Source organism: Mobula hypostoma, chromosome 2 (genome assembly GCF_963921235.1).
Source record: "Mobula hypostoma chromosome 2, sMobHyp1.1, whole genome shotgun sequence".
Taxonomy (NCBI): Eukaryota; Metazoa; Chordata; class Chondrichthyes; order Myliobatiformes; family Myliobatidae; genus Mobula; species Mobula hypostoma.
This window is the reverse complement of record NC_086098.1, coordinates 176,040,817-176,066,780: the sequence shown is the minus strand read 5'-3', so window position 1 is coordinate 176,066,780 and position 25,964 is coordinate 176,040,817. Positions and strand designations below refer to the sequence as shown.

The 25,964-nt window shown below is 44.9% G+C and overlaps 1 protein-coding gene across 7 annotated transcripts in view; it reads right to left on the bottom strand.

Annotated features, from left to right (window-relative positions):
• The window catches only part of LOC134342696 (tumor protein p53-inducible nuclear protein 2), a 59,104-nt gene extending 35,635 nt beyond the window's left edge, over positions 1–23,469 (bottom strand). For 2 of the 7 annotated variants that reach the window (XM_063041130.1, XM_063041137.1), the window contains exon 1: positions 23,171–23,469. The gene's annotated coding sequence lies outside the window, so the exon portion shown is untranslated. Of the gene's footprint in view, positions 1–739; positions 915–11,223; positions 11,352–22,295; positions 22,383–23,008; positions 23,073–23,170 lie in introns of those variants that run through there. The other 5 variants (XM_063041131.1, XM_063041132.1, XM_063041136.1 and 2 more) reach the window with 5 other exon arrangements.
• Positions 23,470–25,964: the final 2,495 nt, after the last annotated feature.

The following is a 25,964-nucleotide window of genomic DNA, read 5'->3' as shown; positions in this document are numbered from 1 at the left end:
GGGTGACTGAAGGTGGGAGGGAAGGGCTTTTAAAAGTGGATTTGAGGGGAAAGGGGTCATTTTTAAATTGTGTCCATTTATTTCTTTTTATACACAGCGGCTGATATTTGGAACACTCTGCCAGAGATGATAGAATCATTGCCTTTAAGAAATATTTTGACAGGCATTTAAATAGGCTTAGTATATGAGGATACAGAGCTAGTGCAGGCAAATGGGATACATGCGAGAAGGCAAAGAGGTCAGCATAGACCTGGAGGGCCGAAAGGCCTGTTTCTGTGCTGTACAACTCTAGAAGCATCAAAGTAGAATCCAAGTTGGATCAGAGCTGAGAACAGTAAAAAAATGTAAAGCTTTATGAGCAATTAATAAATTAAAAGAATTGGAATGAAAGCCCACCTAGAGCAGAGTAAAATTGGGGTGCCATGGTAGCATTTTGTCTGACACTTTTACAGCTCATGGTGGGGTGGGGGGTGGGCATGGAATTCAGAATTCAATTCCAGCATCCTCTGTAAGAAACATCACATGTTCTTCCAGCGTGTGGGTTTCCTCTCAGTCCAAAGACATGACTGTTAGGTCAATTGGGCATTGTAAATTGTCCTGTGATTAGGATAGTGTTAAATAGGTGGGTTGTAGGTGGCTGAGCTTGGTGGCGGGGAAGTGCCTGTTTCACAATGTATTGGGGTGGCACGATAGCATAGCAATGTTTAACAATACAGACGACCCCGCATTCAAATCCCACCTCTGTTTGTACGTTCTCCCCAACACTGCGTCAGTCTCCTCCGGTTTCCTCCCACAGTCCAAAGACGTACCAGCTGGTAGGTTAATTGGTCATTGTAAACTGTCCAGTGATTGGGCAAGGATGAAACTCGGGGATTGCTGGGCAGCACGGGTTGAAAGGGCCTATTCTTGCCCTGTATCTCAATAAATTAAAAATCTCTAAATAAACAAAGAGCTGCGAAACTCCGATCAAAGAGAGTTCATGAACAAGGTCATGAGTATTTAGTTGTGCTTTAGCTGATGCCAAAAATCACAGAGATCTTCACTTTTTCCCATCCTCAGCCCCTTCTCTACTTGGGATATGATTCTTGTTGTTGCTCAGCCTACAGATACTTCCAAAATCGCTCAGTAACTGGGTTAAAATAGAAGAGAATCTGTTCTAAACAAGCATTTGGCCAGAAGTCTTGGGTTTACAATGTAGGAGGTTCACTGAGACAGAATTACGTTGATAGCGCACTGCAGGTTCCTCAGCCTATGATGTGGTGCTGACCTTTTAACCTCCAAGATCAATCAAGAATCAGCTTTATTTGCCATATACATTTACGTGCATTAGGAATTTGCTGTGGTGTCATGCGACATACAACAAAAAACATTCAGTAATTATTAGAATAAAGAATTACATAAAAGTTAGAAGTAAATGGAATAAAGTGTATGCGCAGATACACAAATACCAGCATGTATTTGCAATGTAAACTGTACGTGAGGGAGGGGAAAACAGGTTACATTTACAATACAAATCTAACCCCTCCCTCCTACATCACCCTCTATTTTATAGAACATGAAATAAGCATCTACCCATGATTATACCTGCTGGTGCAAAGTTATATCTTTGCCAAAAAAAGTGATACTCAAAATTACAATGCAGGATAATGAAATGAATATATCTCAAGGGGAAGGTAGATGTTAAAATCTCAAAGGAAAAAGGCTTAAGAGAAATGAAATCAATCAGGTTCTTGGTTTTGACTCAAGGGCTCACATAACATCAGCAGACTGATCAGTGTAGAGTCAGGTATAAACTGACTGAATGTCATCTGTGCACCTTACAAGATACCCACAGTACTGCACCAACAGAGAAGGCAGCATCATAACCTGGACAATGGAAGAAATGGTTAATTTGCAACAACCTAGACCCCAACTTCCGGTAATTTCTCCCCTTCTCTTTTTCCATTCCCCATTCTGTCTCCCTTTCTTACCAGTTTCTCTTCTCTGCACCTGCCCATTACCTCCCAACCCTTCCTCCCATGATCCACTTTCCTCTCCTATCAGATTCCTCCTTCAGCACGTCAGCTCTTGCACCCGTCACCTCCCAGCTTCTTACTTCATTCCTACTTCCCCCTCCCCCTCACCTGGTTTCACCTATCCCCTGCCATCTTGTACTCCTACCCTTCTCCCCCCACTCCAGTCCTGACGAAGGGTCTTGTCCCAAAATGTTGACCATTTATCCCCCTCCATAAATGCTGGCCTGCTGAGTTCCTCCAGGACTGTGTGTGTGTGTGTAGTCTGCAGGTGCCAAGTGTGTACTGGGTCAGAATTTAATAGTTCAGCCTACTTCCAGCTTTGTGCCATTGTCTGGCCATTGTTACTCATTGTCTGATCACCTCTCCAAAATTAATCTGTGTACTGGGGATCCAAAGAGGAGGTCATTAATAATGTCCAATAAGGAATTTTGGAAAAAAACATTTTAACTAGGGAATGATCGGCAATGTGGAATGCATTATTATATCGAATAGTTGTGGTAAAGAGCATTCAAAGGAAAGCCCGATGAGTGGGGATAGAGAGATTGCAGAGGACAAGAGATTCTGCAGATGCTGAAATAATGCCTGCCTTACCCACACAAACAATGAATACCCCCTTTCCTTGGCTTTCAGGTAGAGTCCCATCTATGCGGAAAGAGCAGATGATTTTGAATCAAAGCTGGTTCTGCAGAAATGCCAACGAGTTAAAGCATTCAGTCTGTTCCTCGCCATTTACAGTACGTGCAAAAGTCTTGGGCTTGTACTCGTTGGAATTTAGAAGATTGAGGGGGGGATCTGATTGAAACGTATAAAATCCTAAAGGGATTGGACAGGCTAGATGCAGGAAGATTGTTCCCGATGTTGGGGAAGTCCAGAACGAGGGGCCACAGTTTGAGGATAGAGGGGAAGCCTTTTAGGACCGAGATTAGGAAAAACTTCTTCACACAGAGAGTGGTGAATCTGTGGAATTCTCTGCCACAGGAAACTGTTGAGGCCAGTTCATTGGCTATATTTAAGAGGGAGTTAGATATGGCCCTTGTGGCTACAGGGGTCAGGGGGTATGGAGGGAAGGCTGGGGCGGGGTTCTGAGTTGGATGATCAGCCATGATCATAATAAATGGCGGTGCAGGCTCGAAGGGCCGAATGGCCTACTCCTGCACCTATTTTCTATGTTTCTATATACAGCTAGGATGCCCACTTTTGCACAGTACTGTATTTGTCACCGTGGGGCAGAGAGTGAGTTTGTAAATCTGGGAGCAAACAATTTTGGGAATGGCAAGGGTGGAACGCTGGAAGGGTGTGGGACGGGTGGCAGAGTGCCAAGACCAGGGATGGCACGGGTACAGGCACACCCAGACCCAGCCTCAAGTCACCAGGAAAGGTCACTTGATTGCAAACAATTAGCTTCTTGATCATTACAGAATGTCTCTCTGGTTCTTCCCACTCCCTTCCCTTCTTCCCAACAAAACCCCTCTCCCTGCTCCATTCCCACTCTGTCCACGATAGAGACCCATATCAGAATCAGGTTTAACAGCACTCACATGTATTGAATTTTTTTTTTTGCAGAATCAGTGCAGAGCAATACATAAAATTACTACAGCACCATACAAAAGCCTTAGGCACCCTACCTATATCCTCACAACACACTGGAGGAACTCAGCAGGTCGGGCATCCGTAGAAACGATCGGTGGACGTTTCGGGCTGGAACCCTTCGTCAGGACTGAAGAGGGAAGGGGCAGAGGCCCTATAAAGAAGGTGGGGGGAGGGTGGGAAGGAGAAGGCTGGTAGGTTCCAGGTGAAAAACCAGTAAGGGGAAAGATAAAGGGGTGGGGGAGGGGACGCAGGGAGGGGGCAGGCAGGAAAGGAGAAGAAAGAATACGGGAAAACACAACGGGTAGTAGGAGTCGGAACCAAGAGGGAGGTGGTAGGCAGCTGCGGGAGGGGGCAGAGTGACATAGGGATAGGGTAAGGGAAAGGGAGGGAATTACCACAAGTTGGAGAATTCTATGTTCATACCAAGGGGCTGGAGACTACCTAGATGATATATGAGGTGTTGCTCCTCCAACCTGAGTTTAGCCTCAACATGGCAGTAGAGGACGCCATGTATGGACATATCTGAATGGGAGTGGGAAGCAGAGTTGAAGTGGGTGGCAACTGGGAGATCCTGTCTGTTTTGGCGGACGGAGCGGAGGTGCTCGACAGAGCGGAGGTGCTCGATGAAGCGGTCCCCCAATCTGCGTCGGGTCTCACCGATGTAGAGGAGGCCACACCGGGAGCACTGGATGCAATAGATGACCCCAACAGACTCACAAGTGAAGTGTTGCCTCACTTGGAAGTACTGTTTGGGGCCCTAAATGGTGGCAAGTGAGGTGGTGTAGGGACAGGTGTAGCACTTGCACTAAGCACCTCCGCTCCGTCTGCCAAAACAGACAGGATCTCCCAGTAGCCACCCACTTCAACTCTGCTTCCCACTCCCATTCAGATATGTCCATATATGGCCTCCTTTACTGCCATGATGAGGCTAAACTCAGGTTGGAGGAGCAACACCTCATATACCGTCTAGGTAGTCTCCAGCCCCTTGGTATGAACATAGAATTCTCCAACTTCCGGTAATTCCCTCCCCCTCCCTTCCTCTATCTCACTCTGCCCCCTCCCCCAGCTGCCTATCACCTCCCTCATGGTTCCACCTCCTTCTACTACCCATTGTGTTTTCCCCTATTCCTTCTTCACCTTTCCTGCCTATCTCCTCCCTGCCTCCCCTCCCCCACCCCTTTATCTTTCCCCTTACTGGTTTTTCACCTGGAACCTACCAGCCTTCTCCTTCCCACCCTCCCCCCACCTTCTTTATAGGGACTCTGCCCCTTCCCCCTATAGTCCAGATGAAGGGTTCCAGCCCGAAACGTCCACTGATCTTTTCCACAAATGCTGCCCAACCTGCTGAGTTCCTCCAGCGTGTTGTGAGTGTTGCTTTGACCCCAGCATCTGCAGATTATTTTGTGTCTACCTATATCCTGTATGTGCCCAAATCCTTTGCACAGTCCCATACATACCAACTGTCCTTACCAGCATTCACAAACAACATGCTGGTGGAACTTAGGTCAGGCAACATCTTTGGCGGGAAATGAACAGTTGACAATTCAGCCCGAGAAGACTCATCAGTCCTCAAGCATTATGTCGCTCGGGATCTCTTGTTTGTTCTGTGAGGGGCCTTCACAATCGGAACCACACGAGGCAAATGGTATTCAAATACAGATTGGTCATCTAACTGCTGGAACACACACCAAATGCTGGTGAGATTCAGCAAGTCAGGCAGCATCTATGGATATTTTGGGCTAAGACCCTTTATGAGTGTTGATGAATCCAAAACACTGACTGTTTATTTCTGTCCATAAACGCTCCGACCTCTGAGTTTTTCCAGTATTTACTGTGTTGCTCAAGATTTCCAGCACCTGCAGAACCTCACGCTTTGGATTTTCTTTTTAAAAAGAATCATTCGATCTTCTTATTTCAGATTTCAAGCTTCCACAGTATTTTACTTTTGAATCGTCTCGCCGCTGTTGTGAGTTTACTCAACTTAAGGCAATCGCCATATTTCCTACAGCAATGGCGTAGCTGGTGGAGTTCTTGCCACAGCTCCAGGTGATAAAGTTGTTAAGTTCTCCACAAAAGACGTCTCCTGCCTTTTCACACCTTTTGGTTTTGACAAAAGGCGATTGCTGATGGAATTTAAGACAGGACATTCCTTTATCAATTAAAATTTAAATTTCAGTGGAGTCTTTTATCTAAGTTATTAAGTTTTGCTCTATTTGAGTAGCTGGGAGCAGCTGGAATCAAACTGATTGTTCTTTTGTATCAACCTGAGTGTTTTGTATCGGTGGCCTTATAACTTGTAACAAATCTGATGTCAGGCAGTGAACTTGTTGGACCGCTGGAGGGATGAGAACGCTTCTCCCCCGATGTCGGGACCAAGTTCACTCGCCGGCTGAGACAGAAGAAATAAACTGGTGAAAAAATAAGTAACAATCTTTTTGTGCTGTGGTTATTTGAACCGGCAAATTTACGTTTACACAGCGAGCAAAGTTCAATCCTGACCTCTGGCACTGGGTGGAGTTTGAACATTCCCCTTGTAACAGAGAATTACCACAGTGCCTCAGGAGGTACTGCCAATAGCCATCTCAAAGTGGAGAAATTAAAAGGACTTGTATTTATTTCAAATGTTAAAACATTTCTTCAAGATGGCACCAGCAAACACAACCAACAGCAACATCCTGCAGACAGTTTACAAAACTCTCTCTCATTTCTTTCAAATATTATTCAATTGCTGAGCTGCATGCAATTGGAAACTGTGATTTATATTTTAATCATGTGTTTTGAGTCCATGAATAATCTGGCGTTTTGCTTCCCCGAGGGAGCTCTGAGATTTGGAGCAGAGTGCACAGCCTGGAGACAGGGTGCGAGCCCATGATCGACTCCATTGCTTCTCTGCCATTGGAGGGGTTGAGCAAGTTTGAGGTCAATGAGGTTAGAGCAGAGGATGGGCAGGTGCCCGGTGACGCCTGCCTGTGTTTGTCTCCTCGCGCTACCTGCTGTCAGAGGAAAGTGCAGGAGGCTAGGGTTCTCTGTTGCAAGGATTGATCGGCAAGGACTTTGAGATTCTTACTGCATGTGTTCCTGGATTCTGGTTACTGTTTTCTTTGCAGTTTGATCAGGATGGATGATGCGGACTGGGTGGAATGGCCCTAGCAGCGAATGGCCTTGAACTGCTGGTGGCATGGCCGTGAACTGAACTCAACCAAATATTACTAGACTCCTGGTTTGATGTTTGATATGTGTTGCTCTCTTGCTTTGGTCATTTACACAATTTGTTCTTCTTTTTAAAAAAAACATTGGGGGTTTGATGTATTCTTTGACTGGGTTCCATGGTGTTTCTGTTTCGTAGATGCCTGCAGGAGGACGAATTTCAGACTTGTATTCTGTATACATACTTCAATAAATGTACTTTGAATCTTTCAAATGTGTTTAAGTTAGCATTTTACTAACCATTGGAAACTCCAAATAACAAAGGCACGGAGACTATTTACTGTATGTTATACAATGGAATGTTTCACCACAGGCTGGTTTGAGACTCCAAACAAAATCACTCATTATAATTGGTACTTTGTTTTTCCGTACAGAGTTTCACATGCTACTAAATCTGATTAACAAAGCTAATTCGTTCCAGGAGAAAGAGGGAGGTTGGATCTGTAGGAATAATTCAAGTAGCTCCATGGTGACTTAACAAACACAGTCACAGAGAGAATTCCAAGTCATGCACAGAAGCTTTGAATTAGAAAATGGTGTTAATTGAAGTCATCTTCTGCAAAGAGGGAGAAGGAGGAAGCAACATATTTACAATTTTTTTAATATATTCACCTCTATGTAGCTTGTAGCTTCTTTCCTGCTGCTTTTGATCATCTCAGCTTTCACACAAAGGTGGGAAACTCCGGTCACAACACTGCTTTCAAAGGCAGAGATACCACTTACATTTACTACAAGACCCAGCAGGAGTAGGCTTTTCAGCAGATCACCGCAGGAAAGCAAAATGTTGCTCCTCTTTCCTCTCAGCCCCACAACCTCTCTCCGACGCTCCCTTTTGGCAGTAGAAATTTAAATCTTGTTGTAATGTAAAAGGATTTGGCGAGACTAAAGGTGCTCACGTCACTCTGTGGCAGCCTGAAGCTGGTGCATCACTGGGTGGCAGGGTGGAGATGCGTCGCCACCAGAGGTGTAAGGTGCTCCTTCCCTCCGCTAGCCTGCAGGTCACCCGTGGGCAAGGTGTAGCACCTGCTTAGACTCTACCCCCACCCCCCACCGGTCAGGGTCACAATGAAGCCATGGGAGGTGGTGGATGGTCATATGAGCAGCTGGTGCATACTCACAAGACCACAAGATATAGGAGCAGAATTAGGCCATCTGGCCCAATCAAGTTTACTCCACTATTTCATCATGGCTGATCCAACTTTCCTGCCAACTCCAATCTCCTACCATCTCCCCATATCCCTTCATGCCTGACAAATCAAGAATCTCTGCCTTAATGCATGTAAAGACTTTGCCTCTACAGCTGCCTGTGGCAAAGAATTCCACAGATTCACCAGTCTCTGGCTAAAGAAATTACTCATCTCAGTTCTGAAAGAACACCCTTCTATTTTGAGGCTGCATCCTCTGGTCCTAGACTCTCCCACCAAAGGAAACCTCTCCACATCCACTCTATCACCATTTCACAGGTTCCTGTGAGGTCACTCCTCATTCTGAATTCCAGTCAATACAGACCCAGAGCCATCAAATGCTCTCCAAAGCCACTTAATCCTGGAATCAGTTTGCGAACCTCCTTTGAACCTTTTCCAGTTTCAGCACATCCTTTCTAAGATAAGGGGCCCAAACCTGCTCACAATGCTCCAAGTGAGGCCTCACCAGTGCTTTATAACGTCTCAACATTACATCCTTGCTTTTATATTCTAGTCCTCTTGAAATGAATGCTAACATTGCATTTGCCTTTCACACCACAGACTCAACCTGCAAGTTAACCTTCTGGGAATCCGACACAAGGTCTCCAGAGTCCCGTTGCACTCAGATTTTTAAATTTACTCATTTTGAAAATAGTCAACCTTTCATTTCTACCACCAAAGTGCATAACCAGTTCCGGTTTGAGATGCCATGACTGAAGATGTTTGGAAGGCAAGAAGTCCTACTAAAAACATTACTTAACATCTTTTCTGAAGCAAATTGTGGTGAACTATTGCCGCAGGCAGTGAGGAGCCAGGCGGAGGTGAGGCTCGTTTGAGGGATGAGCCATGGTGGGGCATTGCGAGGCACAAAGTGTTCAAGATGGGAGTCGCAGATGGAGTTGGTATCGATGCCAGAGATGGAGTGAGCAATTTGGAGAGGAGTTTCGATGTCCGTCCACCTAACCTGGATGAGAGGTCGGTTCGCTCCAAGTGCCGAGCCAATTTGGTGAGATCGAGAAGGTCTTCGGGCTGCGCGGCCCAAGCGTATCGTGGCACCAGGGTCCGGGTCCTAGTCCTAGAGCAAAGCACTATCCAGTGCTTGGACAATTTAAACGCTGGCACAGATAGACTGGAAGCCCAAAGGCCAGGCTGATTTCAGTCACTCTGTGAGTGTTCACTCTTTCTCCGCTGTGACAAGACTGAATGATCCAGCTCTCGTGTATTTTTGCCCCACTGGTGTGATGGATTGGGACTGAGGCTTGGGCCTACTCTGGGAGTGGGTCCGGGGACTCACTCTGATCTGGAATACTGCGCATGATTTTGAGTTTTTTCTCCCTTTCTCTTTCTCCTTTGGGTGCTTTTTTAAAAAAAATTTGGATTCCTTGGGTTTCTTGCTTTGTGGCTGTCTGTGAGCAGACAAATCTCAAGGTGTAAAATTTATACATTGATAAATATATTGAATCTTGAATACACTTCCTGACACTATGCCATCTGCCACTTCTTTGCCCATTCTCCTAATTTGTCTGAGTCCTTCCGTAACCCATCTACTTCCTAGTAAGTCCTGGTTATACAACCACTGATGCCAGGCTGACAACCACTGAAGAGTATTGATAATGGCTGGCATCACCTGCCTTGTAAAGACAATGCCCAGGAGAAGGCAAGATGACAAAAGTTTTCCTGGAACAACCATGATAGCCCATGTCATATGGCACAGCATTTAACAAACAAGCCAATGCAGAATTGATGGAGCTATTACAATCAGGTAGGAGGTGCAAGAGCCTTGGGTCCCACACCACCATGTTTAGGAACAGTTATTAACCTTCAACCCTCATGGTGTGGGTAACTTCACTCACCCCAAACACTGAACTGGCTCACTTTCAAGGTCTCTACAATTCGCTTTCAGTATTTACCTCAGACCACCCCATCTCACACTTATCATTTCACAGTCAAAGTCACCTCAAGGTTTGACATGTTGTGCATTCAGAGATGCTCTTTTGCACATCACTGTTGTAACACATGGTTGAGTTACTGTCGCCTTCCTGTCAGCTTGAACCGGTCTAGCCATTCTCCTCTGACCTCTCTCATTAATAAGGCATTTTTGCCCCCAGAACTGCCACTCACTGAATTTTTTTTTTCATTTTTCACACCTTTTTCTGTAAAGTCGAGACTGTTGTGAGTGAAAATCCCAGAAGAATATCCCAGTTTCTGTGATACTCAAACCAGCCCATCTGGCACCAACCATGGTCAAAGTCACTTAGATCACCTTTCTTCTCCTTTCTCATGTTTGGTTTAAACAAATGAACCTCATGACCATGTCTGCATGCTTCATGCATTGAGTTGCTGCTACATGATTGGCTGATTAGGTATTGCATTTATAGCTTAAACAGGTCTAACTAATAAAGTGGCCAGTGTATATTGTCTTCAAAGCCCCTTCTCCTGCAACAACCTCTCATCTGTTTCCTGATACAACCCCTGCTTGCTTTCCAAAGTTGGTAGTGTAACTATTAAGTGCTTAAAAAAATACTGAGATAAAGAGTCCAAAATGACTCAGTACATTGATGAAATTCAGACATTAGTCCCAAAGCAATCCTCTTAAATCTCAGCCAACATCAAGCCTGCTGGTGCTGTCCTCCCAAGATGTTTTCTTAACCTTTCTTTGAAAGGTTAGGATCCCATTACCCTGACTTCTCTCATTGGTTACACAAATGTTCTTAAAAAAATTATTCCTCATCTCCTCCACCCTAGCCAGTGAACCTTTCGATTATCTCCCCTCCCCAGAGTGGTGTGCAAGAGGATTAGGAATTAGCTTGGTTACCTGATCTTCTTACCAATTTTAGTTTTGTGTTATACTATTCCCCATGAATCAAACATTTAAGGTTATAATAAACCCAACATGTAATGGAACTCAAAAGCATAAAGAATTTCTATATCAGGCATACACCAGGGTGACACGGTAGCATAGCGGTTAGTGCAACACTTTAGCGACAATGCTAAGATCCGTGTTCAATTCTGCTGCTGTCTCCAAGGTACATTTAATATCACTGTATACAGTATACAACCTGAAATTCGCCCTCTTCACAGGCATCCATGAAACAGAAAACCCAAAACCCTGAAGCCCCTCCCTTGTCATTTTGCACAAGCAGTAGCAAAAGCATTGACCCCACCTCCACCAGAAGCAGCAACCCCCCCCACCCACCGAGAGTCCCTCAAATCCATGATCCACAAACCAGCACTTGGCATCTCGGACATGCTCCCCCTCACCAGCGAGAGGAGAGAGACGGCACTCCTGCAACGAGAACGGAGACCACCAACTTGCTTCTCCAATGTTACAACCTCCCGCACTGAGGTTGTCTCTCTGTCAAAAGAGAAAGTGTACTGAGACTGGGGGTTTCCTCCAGTTCCATCCCACATTCTCAAAGGTGCACGGTTAGGGTGATGAGGTGTGGGCATACTATGCTGGTGCCCGGTTTGTGGCAACTCTTGCAGGCTGGCCACAGCACAAACCTCACTAATTTGATTTGAAGCAAACGACTCATTTCACTGTATGTCAATTGAAAGTATGTGACAAATAAAGCTAATCTTGCTTTCAAATGTTATAGGTCAGCTACTCTCTGAAGAATTTCTGCCAATATTAAGTGTCCGGATTTTTGTTTTTTGAAAAAACACAATCGACTCTGGAAAGAGTTAAGTGAAGAAATATGCCTTGCATTGTGCTACATTTGATCCAATCTCACACTTAGATTCAACTGCAGAAGTCAAATGATCTGCCTTTAAGTTTTTCAAATTCCCAATGGCAACAGCACCTTGGTTGAATTGACAACTACATTTCACTGGTTGTGCCTCCCACTTCGTCAGTTCTCCACACCAACCCTTCACCTAACGTTGTGTAGTCAACACATTGTCTGAGACGCAAGAGATTATTCTGGGAATAAGTGGATTAGAGGACTTGTGCAACAAGGAAAAGGTTGCACAAATTCTGACGTAACAGAGGAGGGAAGACCTGATAGAGGAGGAAACCAGAGGTCCCTGAGGCAGTCCTCATTGGAGGGTTAGCAACTTAAAATTCATCAGGGTTATTATTTCAGAGGACCTGTCCGGGACCCAGCACACAAAAGTGTAATTATGAATAAATCACAAGAGCACCTCTACTTCCTTAGGAGCTTGCAAAGATTTGGCATTACAAGTATAATCTTTGAGTCTATTATAATTATTCTTTTCTGGATTTATTGAGTATGCCTGCAATAAAATGAATCTCAGGGTTGTACATGGTGACACATGCACATTGATAATAAATTTACTTTGAACTAAGATTATGACAAGTATAGATAATTGAATCTTTTCTCCAGGGTCAAAAATGTCAAAACTAGAGGGCAGGTTTATCAGGTGAGAGGGGACAAGTTTAAAAGAGATGTTCAGTGCAAAGTTTTTTTTGAAAATACAGCGAGTGACAAGTGCCTGAAATACACTGTTAGGGGTGGTGGTGGAGGCAAAAGTGATAGGGGTGTTTAAGAGACTTAAATAGGTACATGGATGTGCAGAGAATGGAAGGATATGGGCATTGTGTTCACAGATGGAACTAATTTAGTTAAGTACTACTTTAATTAGTTTGACAGCTTTATGGACTGGAACAACACAACACACAAGTCAGACGGCATCTATGGAGCAGAATAAACAGTCAAAGTTTCAGGTCAAGATCCTATCAGAACTGGATAGGGGAGAGAGACAGAGAGAGACAGAGAGAGACAGAGAGAGACAGAGAGAGACACACGGAACTCAAGTCAGGCAGCATCTATGGAGAGGAATAAGCACTTGTTTCAGGCTGAGACTACATCAGGACAATGGGCTGAAGGGCCTTTTCCTGTATATGCCATTCCATGTCCTCTGTGAACCAAACTAAACCCTACACATTTGTATTCAATTTTGCTGCTGTCACCCATTAGTTTGGGTGATTTACTGCACCATCACCCCCATCTGCCATTCTCCTTCACAACGCGCTGCTCTTGACAAATGCCAGAGTGTGAGCGTGCACCCAACAATGCCGGGGAATGCAGCGAGTGAGGAATTCAGCAGGTTTAAAACAAGGCCAACAGGATGTCAACAGCGCAAGACATTAAAGCAGGTTAGGCCGTCTCCAATTTCCAGACAATTTATGTTTTGCCCAGCTTTGATTAGTCTTGTCAGGATCAGAGCCCTGTGCGTGCATGCATACACACAGTGCCTTCACCTGATGTGAAGGTTTTAGCATAATATAGCATTCCTGCAATTAAACTGGCAGTGTAACACAACGGCAGACTATAAAACCAGACAGGCTGGACATGCTTGTAGAATTAATAACTGTGGAAAACTGTCAAGAGTCATACAACACTGAAACAAGCCCTTCAGCCCAACTGTGCTGCCCACAATCCACATTTAAACTAGTTTCAAACAGGAATTCTGCAGATGCTGGAAATTCAAGCAACACACAAAAGTTGCTGGTGAACACAGCAGGCCCCATTCAGGGCCCCAAACAGTCCTTCCAGGTGAGGCAACACTTCACCTGTGAGTCGGCTGGGGTGATATACTGCGTCCAGTGCTCCCGATGTGGCCTTTTATATATTGGCAAGACCTGACGCAGACTGGGAGACCGCTTTGCTGAACACCTACGCTCTGTCCGCCAGAGAAAGCAGGATCTCCCAGTGGCCACACATTTTAATTCCACATCCCATTCCCATTCTGACATGTCTATCCACGGCCTCCTCTACTGTAAAGATGAAGCCACACTCAGGTTGGAGGAACAACACCTTATATTCCGTCTGGGTAGCCTCCAACCTGATGGCATGAACATCGACTTCTCTAACTTCCGCTAATGCCCCACCTCCCCCTCGTACCCCATCTGTTAATTATTTTTATACACACATTCTTTCTCTCACTCTCCTTTTTCTCCCTCTGTCCCTCTGAATATACCCCTTGCCCATCCTCTGGGTCCCCCCCCCCGTCTTTCTTCCCGGACCTCTGTCCCATGATCCTCTCGTATCCCCTTTTGCCAATCACCTGTCCAGCTCTTGGCTCCATCCCTCTCCCTCCTGTCTATCATTTTGGATCTCTCCCCCCCCCCCCCCAACTTTCAAATCCCTTACTCACCCTTCCTTCAGTTAGTCCTGACGAAGGGTCTCGGCCTGAAACATCAACTGCACCTCTTCCTAGAGATGCTGCCTGGCCTGCTGCGTTCACCAGCAACTTTTGTGTGTGTTGTTTAAACTAGTCTCATTTGCTCACATTTCAAAGTAAGCTATCAAAGTACGTATAATTTAGTTCAGTTTATTGGCATTCAACCATGTACACGGCCAGATGAAACAAAGTTACTCAGGACACAGTAGATTTCCAACCTTGAAAATCATTTGCATTGACAACTTTAGGGAGCAATGCCTCAGAAAGGCAGCATCCATTATCAGGGACTCATCACCCAGGAAATGCCCTCTTCTCATTGCTACCGCCAGGGAGGGGTACCGGAGCCTGAAGGCACACAACAATTCAGGAACAGCTTCTTCCCCTCTGCCACCTGATTCCTATATAGACATTGAGCCTATGAACACTACCGCACTTTTTTAAAAAAATGTATATTATTTGTTTTGCACTATTTTTAATCTATTTAATATTCACCAGTACTTACTGTAAATGATTTATTTTTCATTCTATATTATCATTGTACTGCTGAGTCAATAAATTTCATAACATACGCCGGTGATAATGAACCTGATTTTGATTCATTGCAACACAAAAAAATGCCAGAGGAACTCAACAAGTCAGGCAGCATCCAGAGAGAGAAAAATAAACAGTCAACGTTTCGGGTTGAGACCTTTTAGTTAGAAGTGACTGTGGATTTAGAGCAGGGGTTTTCACCCCTCACTTCAGAGTACTGGCCCAGGCATAAGAAAGGGTGGGAACCCTGCTTTATCCCACATCTCCCTAAACCTCTCCTATCCAATTATCTGTAGATGTCTTTTAAATGTTAATATATACACCCAAACCATTTACTGACCATCCTCTTGATGGAAAAAGTTGCCCCTCAAGTTCCTATTAAATCTCTCCCTTCTCACCTTATGCTTTCAAGTTTTAGATTCCACAACCCTTGGGCAAAGACAGTACTCATTCACCCAATCTATGCCCCTTATCATTTGGATAGTGTCCGATCACTGTTTCAAGACAAATTGTTTAGATTTAGGTTCCTTTAATATCAGAGAATGTATACAGTATACAACCTGAAATTCGTACTCTTCACAGACATCCACAAAACAAGAGACCCCGTAGAATGAATGATAGAATATTGAAGCCCTGGAACCCCAAGTTTAAGAGAAAGTTCCTCGGCTCACCAAATCACAGCCACCACAGTCTAATGGGATAACTGATCCACCTTCAGACTCATTAACAAAATACACCATTCTGTGGTGCATGAAGAACAGACTGAAGTTCACACGCCCAGCAGATGATGAAAGATCCAAGTCATGTTACATGATGCTCTAAATCACTGCTACTTGCAAGCAGTTGCATCATTTGGAACTGCACAGCTACAAATAGTTCAGGTATTCCACTCAGCAGTGATCTACCCACACACACTTTGTTCCAATGCAATAGACAAAGTTATTGCAATGACTCACTTTAAAAATACTTCAAATGTGACATCACTAATTACAACTAAATAATGAGTAGTCAAGATATGCTCTGAAAATAGGTTAATTAGAATACTATATGAAAATCACTTGTTTCATGGAACAAGGATTGTCATAGTAACAACACAAGGAACCGCATCAGTCAATCTCCAACACCCACAAGCCCACAAGGTTATTACCCCTCTCAGCCGCACTCTTGTGCCTTCTCTCTGTAAACTTTGATACCCTTACTAGTCAAGAACCTATCGATCTCTGCTTAAAATAAACTCACTGATGCCTCCACAGCCATCTGTGGCAATGAATTCCACAGATTCACCACCATCTGGCTAAAGAAATTTCTCCTCATCTCTGTTTCAATGAGACAGACATCCTTCTATTCTGAGGTAGAAGAATAGGACCTCTGGTCCTAGACCGCTCCCCCGCCCCCCCCCCCACACAATAGGACCATTCTCTCCACATCCATTATCTAACCCTTGCAATATTTGATACATTTCCAGCCCAGGTGGGGAAGTTCAATTTGTACAGTCACAGTCAGAAACCCAACTCCCTTGCACACAAGTCTGATCCATTTCATCTGAAACTACAATAATTTATTATAATTCAAGAAAATATTCACAACCTTTTATTTTGAGAGCAGTTGCCATAACGTTAGCTGTGTTGCAGGGCACAGCCTCTGAGTAGAAGGACATCCCTTTTTAACAGAGATGAGGAAGAATTTCTTTGGTCAGAGCATAGCAAATCGGGAGGAGGGAGAAGATGGTGGTGCGACGCAGCATGCGCGGCCATTCCAAATGATATCGTATGTGTTAACTGGGGGCCATGCACAATCCTGATTTGATGGAGGTAGCCGTGAGAAGCACGGAGGAACACCTGGAGAAACTTCTGAAATGCCCGCTTCGCTGCCACTGCTACTGTGCAATTAAGAATCTCCAGAGGGGAAGGCCCTAAATCCTCGGCTTTGCCTATTGCCGGGGCCGGGGTCGAAGCACTCATCAGAGATCATGCTCGGTGTCAGAGAGCTGGTCAGAGGCTCGGAGGTTTCGGACGGACTCAGAGTCGGACTGTGGTCAGATGCTTCCAGGGTGCTGCATCGGCAAGTTTGCAGCGCTGGAGGTTCACCATCTGCGTGAGATGATGGGACTTTTGAGAGACTTTGAGACTTTTACTGTGCCATGATCTGTTCTTTATCAAATTACAGTATTGCTTTGCACTATTGTAACTATATGTTATAATTATGTGGTTTTTGTCAGTTTTTCCAGTCGGTTCATCATGTGTTTCTGTGATATCATTCTGGAAAAACATTGCATCATTTCTTAATGCATGCATTACTAAATGACAATAAAAGAGGACTGCGTGTCCTCATAATCTAATCTATAAACGTTTGTAAAAATCTAGTCTAAAAAAATCCATTGCCACAGACAGCTGTGAAGGCCAAGTTATTGGGGATATTTAAAGCATGGCACATGGCCAAGTGGTTAGGGCATTGGACTAGCGATCTGAAGGTCGTGAGTTTGAGCCCCAGCCGAGGCAGTGTGTTGTGTCCTTGAGCAAGGCACTTAACCACACATTGCTCCAGTCCACCCAGCTGAGAATGGGTACCCTCAAAATGCTGGGGGTTAACCTTGGGATAGAATGGCTTTCTATCGGGGGGGGGGGAGTCTCGTACTCTCAGTTGCTTCACGCCACGGAAACCGGCATAAGCCACAAGGCTCGGGACAGACTAACTTAACTTTTAAGCAGAGGTTGAAAAGTTCTTGAGTAGTAAAGGTATCAAAGGTCATGGGAGAATGTGGTTATGAGGGATATTAAATCAGCCATGGAATGTTGGAGCAGACTCAATCAACTGAATGGCCTAATTCTTCTCCTATATCATATGGTCTTATAATTTATTGTAATTCAATACATTGTCTACTTTTTTTTAAAAAAAAGAGTAGTTGCCACAACATCAGCTGTATCCCAACCAATTCCAGCTACAGGACACAATCTCAATGGTGGAGCAGACTTGATGGACCCAATTCTGTACCCATGCCTGATGGTCTGATGATCAAACCCATTCAATCTTGATCTGTGGAGATGGCATATTTATTGAGAAACAGCACAGGAATCCAGCCCTTTGAACCATGCCATCCAGAATTCCCCCAATTTAATCCTAGCTTAATCACAGGACAGTTTACAATGAACAATTAACATGCAAACCAGTAGGGCTTTGGACTGTGGGAGGAAACCCATGAGGTCACAGGGAGAATGTACAAACTACAGGCAGTGTCAGGAACTGAACCCAGCGCCTGTACTGTAAAGCGTTGTGCTAACCACTACACTACCATGCCTCCCTGATTCCTGGGAGCACAGATTAGTTGGTTTGTCAGCCACTGTAGTTACATGGGCAAATTGTAATGTATTAGGGGAATGTGCTAGGGGAGGGAGAGCTGATGGGAATGTGGAGAGAATAACATGGGTTTGGGTTGGAACAAAAGACACCCTAGAGGAAGAACTCAGCAGCTCAAGCAACATCTGTGAGAGGAAACCCTCCACCAGCATTGAGGGCAGAGGGGAGAGGGCTAGTATACAGAGAAGAGAGAGGCCTTTATAGTTAGTACATTCACTTTACAATTTCTGCCACTAAGGAGTTTGTACGTTCGCTCCAAGTGGTTTCTACTGGGTGCTCTGGTCTTTGGAATGTGGGATGAGACATGTCGCTTAGTAAGGTAACTAGTGACATGGGTGTAATTGGCAGTGTGGGCTCGTTGGGCCTGTTGCCGCCGTGCATCTCTAAACAAAGTGATCAAAAGTAAATCAATGGGCCGGGAGGGGCAATTGGCAGAGAGTCAGGTGGAAAGGGAAGGGTTGAGATAGCGACGGAGGCTGGGCGGTGATAGTGGAGGCAGAGGGCTGCGGAGGGTGGAATATAATGGGAAAGGAGGGCGGAGCACAGAAGCACACCAGGGAGGTGGAAGTGGGTGATGGGCAAGGTGGGAGGGGAAGAGGTCTGGGATTGATTGAACAAAGTCGGAGGTCCACAACTGGCTTGCTTTCCCAAGAAGCACAAAACGTGCCCCCACAATAGATTCAACAATTTCCATCAATATAGCATTCATAATGTAGCAAAAAGGTGATTTTTAAAACATTATCAACTTGTTCAAGTTTGTCATTCAACCATACACAAATACAGCCAAACAAAATATCATTACTCTGGGGCCAAGGTACAAAACACAGTACTAACAGTCATAACAACAGAAAGCACACAAGACAGCACCAAGTATATAGTCATATACACAAAAATATATATAGTCCAAGTCCCCAAGTCCATGTCAAACACAATACAACTCGTCTTCTGCTCAGCGATCACTGGAGGGCAGCACTGACGCCAGCCTGGACCTTATGCCACATCACCTCCAGCACCAACGCTCCTGGATGGCCGCAAACAGGCATCACCACCGCTTGAGGTCCAGTTCTTGCTACGACCGAGGCCACGCCGCTCCTCCGCGTCCGCCTCGCCAGTAAACCAGTAACTTGCAGCATTCCACGTAACCAATATCCAACAGGGATTGTGATCACAAAGAAAAGCAAGTAAGACAACCATTCACTGTGAGACTGCACGCCAACGCCTCTGTCGCAGTCCTCACCAAGTCCCGCTCCTTCAGCTTCTCTGCCAATAGTAACTCACTGATGGGGTAGACCCACAGTACTACAACTTCTTAATGTCCAGCAGGGCCAAGTCATAATAAAAAAATGGTTAAAGGAGACAACAAAACTGGTTGTCCCAGTAGAAGCTGCTACGTCTGAGTGCACTCACTGCCAGCTTACCAGAGCCAAAAATTAATTCCTGGATACACAAAGCCATTCAATCAAACAACCAAAAGCTCATTCAAAAGAGGGTGGAAGGTAGCAAAAAATTATTTACATATCAAATCGAAACTGGCAGAATGACTTATGAGATTGCTTTCCAGCAGTGCAACAGCCTCACTCCCTTGAGTCTCCTGTAAGTGTTAATGGTTCATTTTTAACCACAGGTGCAGCCTGACCCACTGAATACTTCAGAGAATATAGAACATTACAGCACAGTACAGGCCCTTCAGCCCATGATGTTGAACCATAACCTACTCCAAGTGCCTATCTTAGAGTTTCTTAAATGTCCCAGCCTCTACCACCACCCCTGCCAGGGCATTCTACACACCCACCACTGTGTGAAGAACTTGCCCCTATACTTTCCTCCAATCACCTTAAAATTATGCCCCCTCATTATTAGCCATTTCTGCCCTGGGTAAAGGTCTTTGCCCATCCACTCAATCTATTCCCCTCATCTTGTACACTAGGTTGAGTGAGCTGGAGAGAAGTCCTAGCTCGCTCAATCTCTCCTCATAAGAGATGTTCTGACCCAGACAACATCCTGGTAAATCTCCTCTGCACCCTCTCTAAAGCTTCCAAACACTACTTTTTTTATTTTGCATTTCCAGCATCTGCAGGTTGACCCCACCGTGTTGACTTCCACACCACATGACTTCTATCCAATCAGGATTACAATACAGATCCAAGGCGGCATGTTGTGCAATGGTTAGTGCAATCTTACAGCGCCAGTTGTCTGTAACAAGTTTGTACGTTTTTCCCCGTAACCATGTAGGATTTCTCTGGCTGCTCTGGTTTCCTCCCATATTCCAAAGATGTACGAGTTTGTAGGTTAATTAGTGACATGCGTGTAAGTGGGTGATGCAGACTTGTTGGGCCAGATAATGCACTGCATCTCAAAAGGATATTAAGTCTCATAATTATAAAAAGGATGGTAGGGCATTTTGGATACAAAACCTGTGGCTGACCTATAAGATCGCACACAATTCAGGAAAAGACAGAAACATTGTGTTCCACTTCACAGCCCGAAACTCCACGGGCCCATTCACACTGAAGAATACCACAGCCACTCAAGGCACAAAACCCAATACGATGGGTTCCAGCAAGTGCCAAAGCAAATATTCTACTGGGCGTTTGATTCAGAAAAAAAGTGAAGCAATAATGTGGCTTGAGTTATTCAGCACTGCATTCAAAGTGCCAAGTTGCAGAACTATACAGTGGCAAACACACAGCTGGCAATTGAATCTACAAATCTGAAGACACTGAGACATGGCAAATGGCCATAACAATACTTGTTAGGAAGCAACACCAATAGCATTAAGTACATCTCCAAAAGGTGGTGCATCAAAAAGGACCTCCATCACCCGGGACATGTCCTCTTCTCATTACTACCAAAGAGGTGACACCAGAGCCTGTGCACATACTCACTCACTCGAGGAACAACTTTCCCTCTACCATCAGATTTCTGAATGGACAATGAGCCAACTATGTTTGCTCATTGGTTTAATTTACTACTAATTATATACATTTGTTGCAATTTATAGCTCTGTACTGCCACAAAACAACAAATTTCATGCCATGTGAAGATATGGACAGCGCCACAACTCAGGATTCAAGATGTTCAAGATTCAACTTTGTTTATTGTCATTCTTCATTACAGTTGTAAAGGAGAATAAGCTGATTCTTATTCCTGATCAGATGCAACATAAAGAACCACAATAAGCATAAAACACTATAAATATAAAACAATAAAACTGTGAGACCGGCCAAATTTACATAAGATAACATGTAGACACAGACCGATTGTAAGCACAATTAGGCAACGCTAGGTGCAGGGGTACCTGAACACACGGCGACTGACAGGAGTTGATAAAGTGACACGTAGCAAGAGAAACTTCTAGATAGCATATCGGAACACAGCTATCAGTATGGGTGGGAAGTGTAAGCGTAAAGCGGCAGTGCATGGGGGGGGGGAGGGTGTTGAAAGGCGCTGAGGGACCGTGGCAAAGAGTAACTCACACAAAATGCTGGAGGAACTCAGCAGGTCAGGCAGCAGCTGCGGAGGGCTCGATGTTTTGGGCAGAGACCCTTCATCAGGACTGGGGAGGAGCAGTTTGCCTGGATACAGTGGTGTTGGGGGTTGAGTGGAGGTGTTGATCGGTCTCAATGATAAAGCCAGAGCCCAGTCCACATTCCAAAGACTCACGGGTTAGCAGGTTAATTGGGCCCGTGGGTGTAATAGGGTAGCGCGGGCTCCTTGGGCCGGAAGGGCTGGATCTAAAATAAAATAATGTTACTACAGGACTAGATTTAGTCACTAAACATACAAACAATTTGAAGAATCTTGGATGCGAGTGGGGGGGGGAATGGCAGGGAAGGGAGAACAATTCGATTTGTTTAATGGTCATGTGCAGCGGACCAATTAAACACCTCAGGTCACGCATCCACTTTCTTACACACGTTATTCAGAGAAAAATTCATTAACGGCGAGTACCAGGACGGATCAACACACCAGGCATAGCCACTGTGGAAGGTAAAATCCACAATCTTTAACTCTGCGTAAATGACCGAACACTTCGCTCAAACGCATCTCCGAATAGCACACTGTAGTCAGTTTTTTTTAAAAAATCACGATAGGAAGCGCGGGGAAAGGGAAAACAAAGAGTTCAATTAGATTCAATGGAGGAAAATCGACGAGAAGGCATTTAAATTATCTTAATTCAAAACTTCGCACATAATTGCAGAAAACTTTCAAAAGCTGACACTCAGCTGACATCATCCCAAACTGTATGAACTACAAGGACATTTACCCTCCGCGTCTTGAAAGGAGATGTACCTATCTCTATTGAATCGTTACTCCAAACCCAGCCAAACGCAGATACAAGGCGATTCCGAACCGGGTTTACAGAAACCACAGAACGAGGAGCCGGCTCCTTTAAGAAGCATTACGTCATTGTGCGGCTGTGTTTTTATGTTAATAACCTTCACGTCACCTTATTGACTAATCCCAACTAGCCAATACCGGCAAAAATCAGCTGTTTAACAATAGAAGAACAGTTCGGGCTTGAATCAAATCGGGGAAAAAATAATATAAATATTTAGACCCGGGGAGGAAAGGGTTCTGGATTCTGGTCTCCACATTATTGCTTCCCGATTTAATCTCAACACACAAATAAATAACTAGTACAGTTAATCCGCTTCCGAGTTACACAGTCCATAGGGTAGTAGTTATTTATATTATTCTGGAACAAGGTCACACTTTGAAGTACATCAATGTACCAATAAATATTTCAAATTAATATACTGAGCTAGTGGGAAAACGAGCTATTTATATAGCCAACGGAGACAGTTCTCTCGCTTAGTCGGAGAAAGAGGATGGGGGTCAAGCAATGACAATCATACTAAGTAGGATACTGTGACTACGAAATATTTTAAACACGATTCCAGATAGAAATAAAATCCTAACAGAAAGTATTACATCAAAAAAGTGAAAATCTCCAAAGCCGCACAAATTATGAAATACCTCTCGCCAGCCGCATCCTCAAGTGGCACAAAGCGGTTACACAAGTAGTTACAATGCGAGAGAGAAAAACAACTGACCTTATACACACACAAGGAAATATGTCACAATACCAGAGGTGAGGAGGATGTTGAGGGGTGGGGGTTAATTCCCAGTAAGGCTTACCTGCCTTCTTCTTGTTACCGAATTATCTGCAGACTGCACCATGAAAAAAAAACAAACGGCAAACAAAAAAAAGACACAACAACAAAAAAAAACACCTCGCTGGCAGTTGAAGTGAGGTAGAACTATGTGATTGAACAGAAAGCAGTGCAGCCTGCTCGTTTAATTTAGGGGGAAGAGCGAGGGAATGGAAGAAAAGCTCCCCAGCTACTCTACTCGGCCATCTGTTATTTCACCCCCGGCCTGGCCGGTCCCACCGAGTGTATCAGATTTTAGAATGTTACTGAACAGCTGATCGGCTCCGCCAGACCATCGGGGAGGGGGGGGCCACTTTGTGACGCATCCCCAGCCTCCCCGCCAATCAACGGCGTCCGCTCCCCTCCCACGTGACCTGGTACGGGCCGATTTGTTTTTCCAGCGAGGGCAGATTGGGGCGTACGGTCAGATATGATGTCATTTCTGATGGCAATACATTTCAAAAGCAGCATCAAATAATTGCAGATTTTAAAAAAAACATATGCCTCCCTTTCGCGTCTAAAGAGAGGTTGCTAGGCTGCAGAGGGAACGTCACAGAGCTGGAAGTCCTTGGTGTCCGCACCAGTATTTACGTGCGGGGACTGAAGACCAGTTTGCTCACAGACTACTTGAGTTACGGTGTAGTTGTAAAGATGATGGGTGATGCCAATGATAAATCACTTCATCTCCGCTGTACTTTTCAGTCTTAGGCATACTGGCGACCCCTCAGCTTTTTGCTTCGGGGTCGTAGGACACCTTTGGCGGAAAGTCTATTTAAATCCAGTCCAACGCTGGGAAAGATGTTGTATAATGCCACTTACTCGTTGTCTGAACGCACTTCCAAAGTGTGGAATTCTTTCTATTATCATTTCGAATTCCCATTGAAAATACATTCGTTGCTTTGGATCAGCAGGTTGCCGAAATGTGACCTTTAAGGAAATACTTTAAATAACAACCCGCGCCGCCCAGCAACCCACCGATTTAACCCTAGTCTAATCGCGGGACAATTTACAATGACTAGTTAACCTACTAACCGGTACGTCTGTAGACGGTTTTCTCCCACAGTCCAAAGTCTGTGGGTTAATTGGTCATTGTAAATTGACCTGTGATAAGGCTAGGGTTAACTAGGCGGGTTGCTGGGATGCGCGGCTTGTTGGACCGGAAGGGCTTGTTACACACTGTATCTCTAAGTAAAATAAATAAAAATAAATAACAATGCAATGCATCACAACGGTCTTTGCGAACCTAGAAATGGACTTAACTGATCCTACCAGTACACCTTTGGTTTGGTTGCATAGGCTGACTCTGGATTGAAGATATATCAATTACTGGTTGAAGACAAAATCTCGTAGCATTGTTGAATGCAATTACCGTAAGACACAGAAGCAGAATTAGGTAATTTGACCCATCAATTCTGCTCTTACGTTCATTAACCCTCTCAACCCCATTCTACTGCCTTCTCACTGTAACCTTTGACACACTTACCAATCAAGAACCTGTCAACCTCTGCTTTGAGTACACTCAATGACTTGCCTTCTACAGCCGTCTGTGGCAACGAATTCCACAGATTCACCACCCCTGGCTAAAGAAATTCCTCCTCATCTCTGTTCTAAGGGCCCATCCTTCTATTCTGAGGCTGTGCCCTCTGGTCCCAGACTCCCCCACTGTACAAAATTATCCTCTCCACGTCCACTCAGTCTAAGGCTTTCTATATCCGATAGGTCTCAATGAGATACCCCTCCCCCCTCATTCTTCTAATCTCCAGGGAGTACAAGCCCAGAGCCATCAAACACTCATATGTTAACCCTTTCATTCCTGTACCATCAGCACAGGAACGTGTCACTAACTGAACTACACACACACACTTATTGTGGAAGACACATTCCCAAAAAGAGAAACACTAAAATTACAATGCAAAGGTAAGTTCTTTATTAAGACAATGTACCCATTAATTAATGAGTATTAATGAGTCCTGCTGAAGGGTTTTGGCCCAAAATGTCCACTGTACTATTTTCCATAGATGCTGCCTGACCTGCTGAGCTCTCTGCAACATGTACAACACGCTGGAGGAACTCAGCAGGTCGGGCAGCATCCGTGGAAATGAACAGTCAACATTTCCGGCCGAGACTCTTCGTCAGCTTGTATGCCTTATACTGTGTTGCCGCGTGGCCAAGTGGTTAAGGCATTTGTCTAGTGATCTGAAGGTCGCTAGTTCGAGCCTTGGCTGAGGCAGCGTGTTGTGTCCTTGAGCAAGGCACTTAACCACACATTGCTCAGCGACGACACAGGTGCCAAGCTGTATGGGTCCTAATGCCCTTCCCTTGGACAACATCGGTGGCGTGGAGAGGGGAGACTTGCAGCATGGGTAACTGCCAGTCTTCCATATAACCTTGCCCAGGCCTGCGTCCTGGAAGCCTTCCAAGGCACAAATCCAGGGTCTCATGAGACTAACGGATGCCTATTTAATATTTAATACCTTATACAACCTTGAGATTTGTTTCCTTGCAGGGAGCCACAGAACAGAGAAACCCAAAAGAACCCATAAGAAAGACCGCCAAACACCCAGTCCGCAGGGAGAGGGAAAAAGACAAATTGTGCAAACAATAAGTGTAAGCAAATAGCATTTAGACCAAAAGTGAGTCTCAGACACGAAGCCCGGAGCAGGCCACAGCTTTAGCCTCAGTTCAGCGCACAGCAGAGTGAATGTCGTGGAGCCTGCAGACATGAAGCCTGGAGTAGTCGGAACAGACCCCAGCCTCAGCTCAGTGAAGAGCAGTGAGCA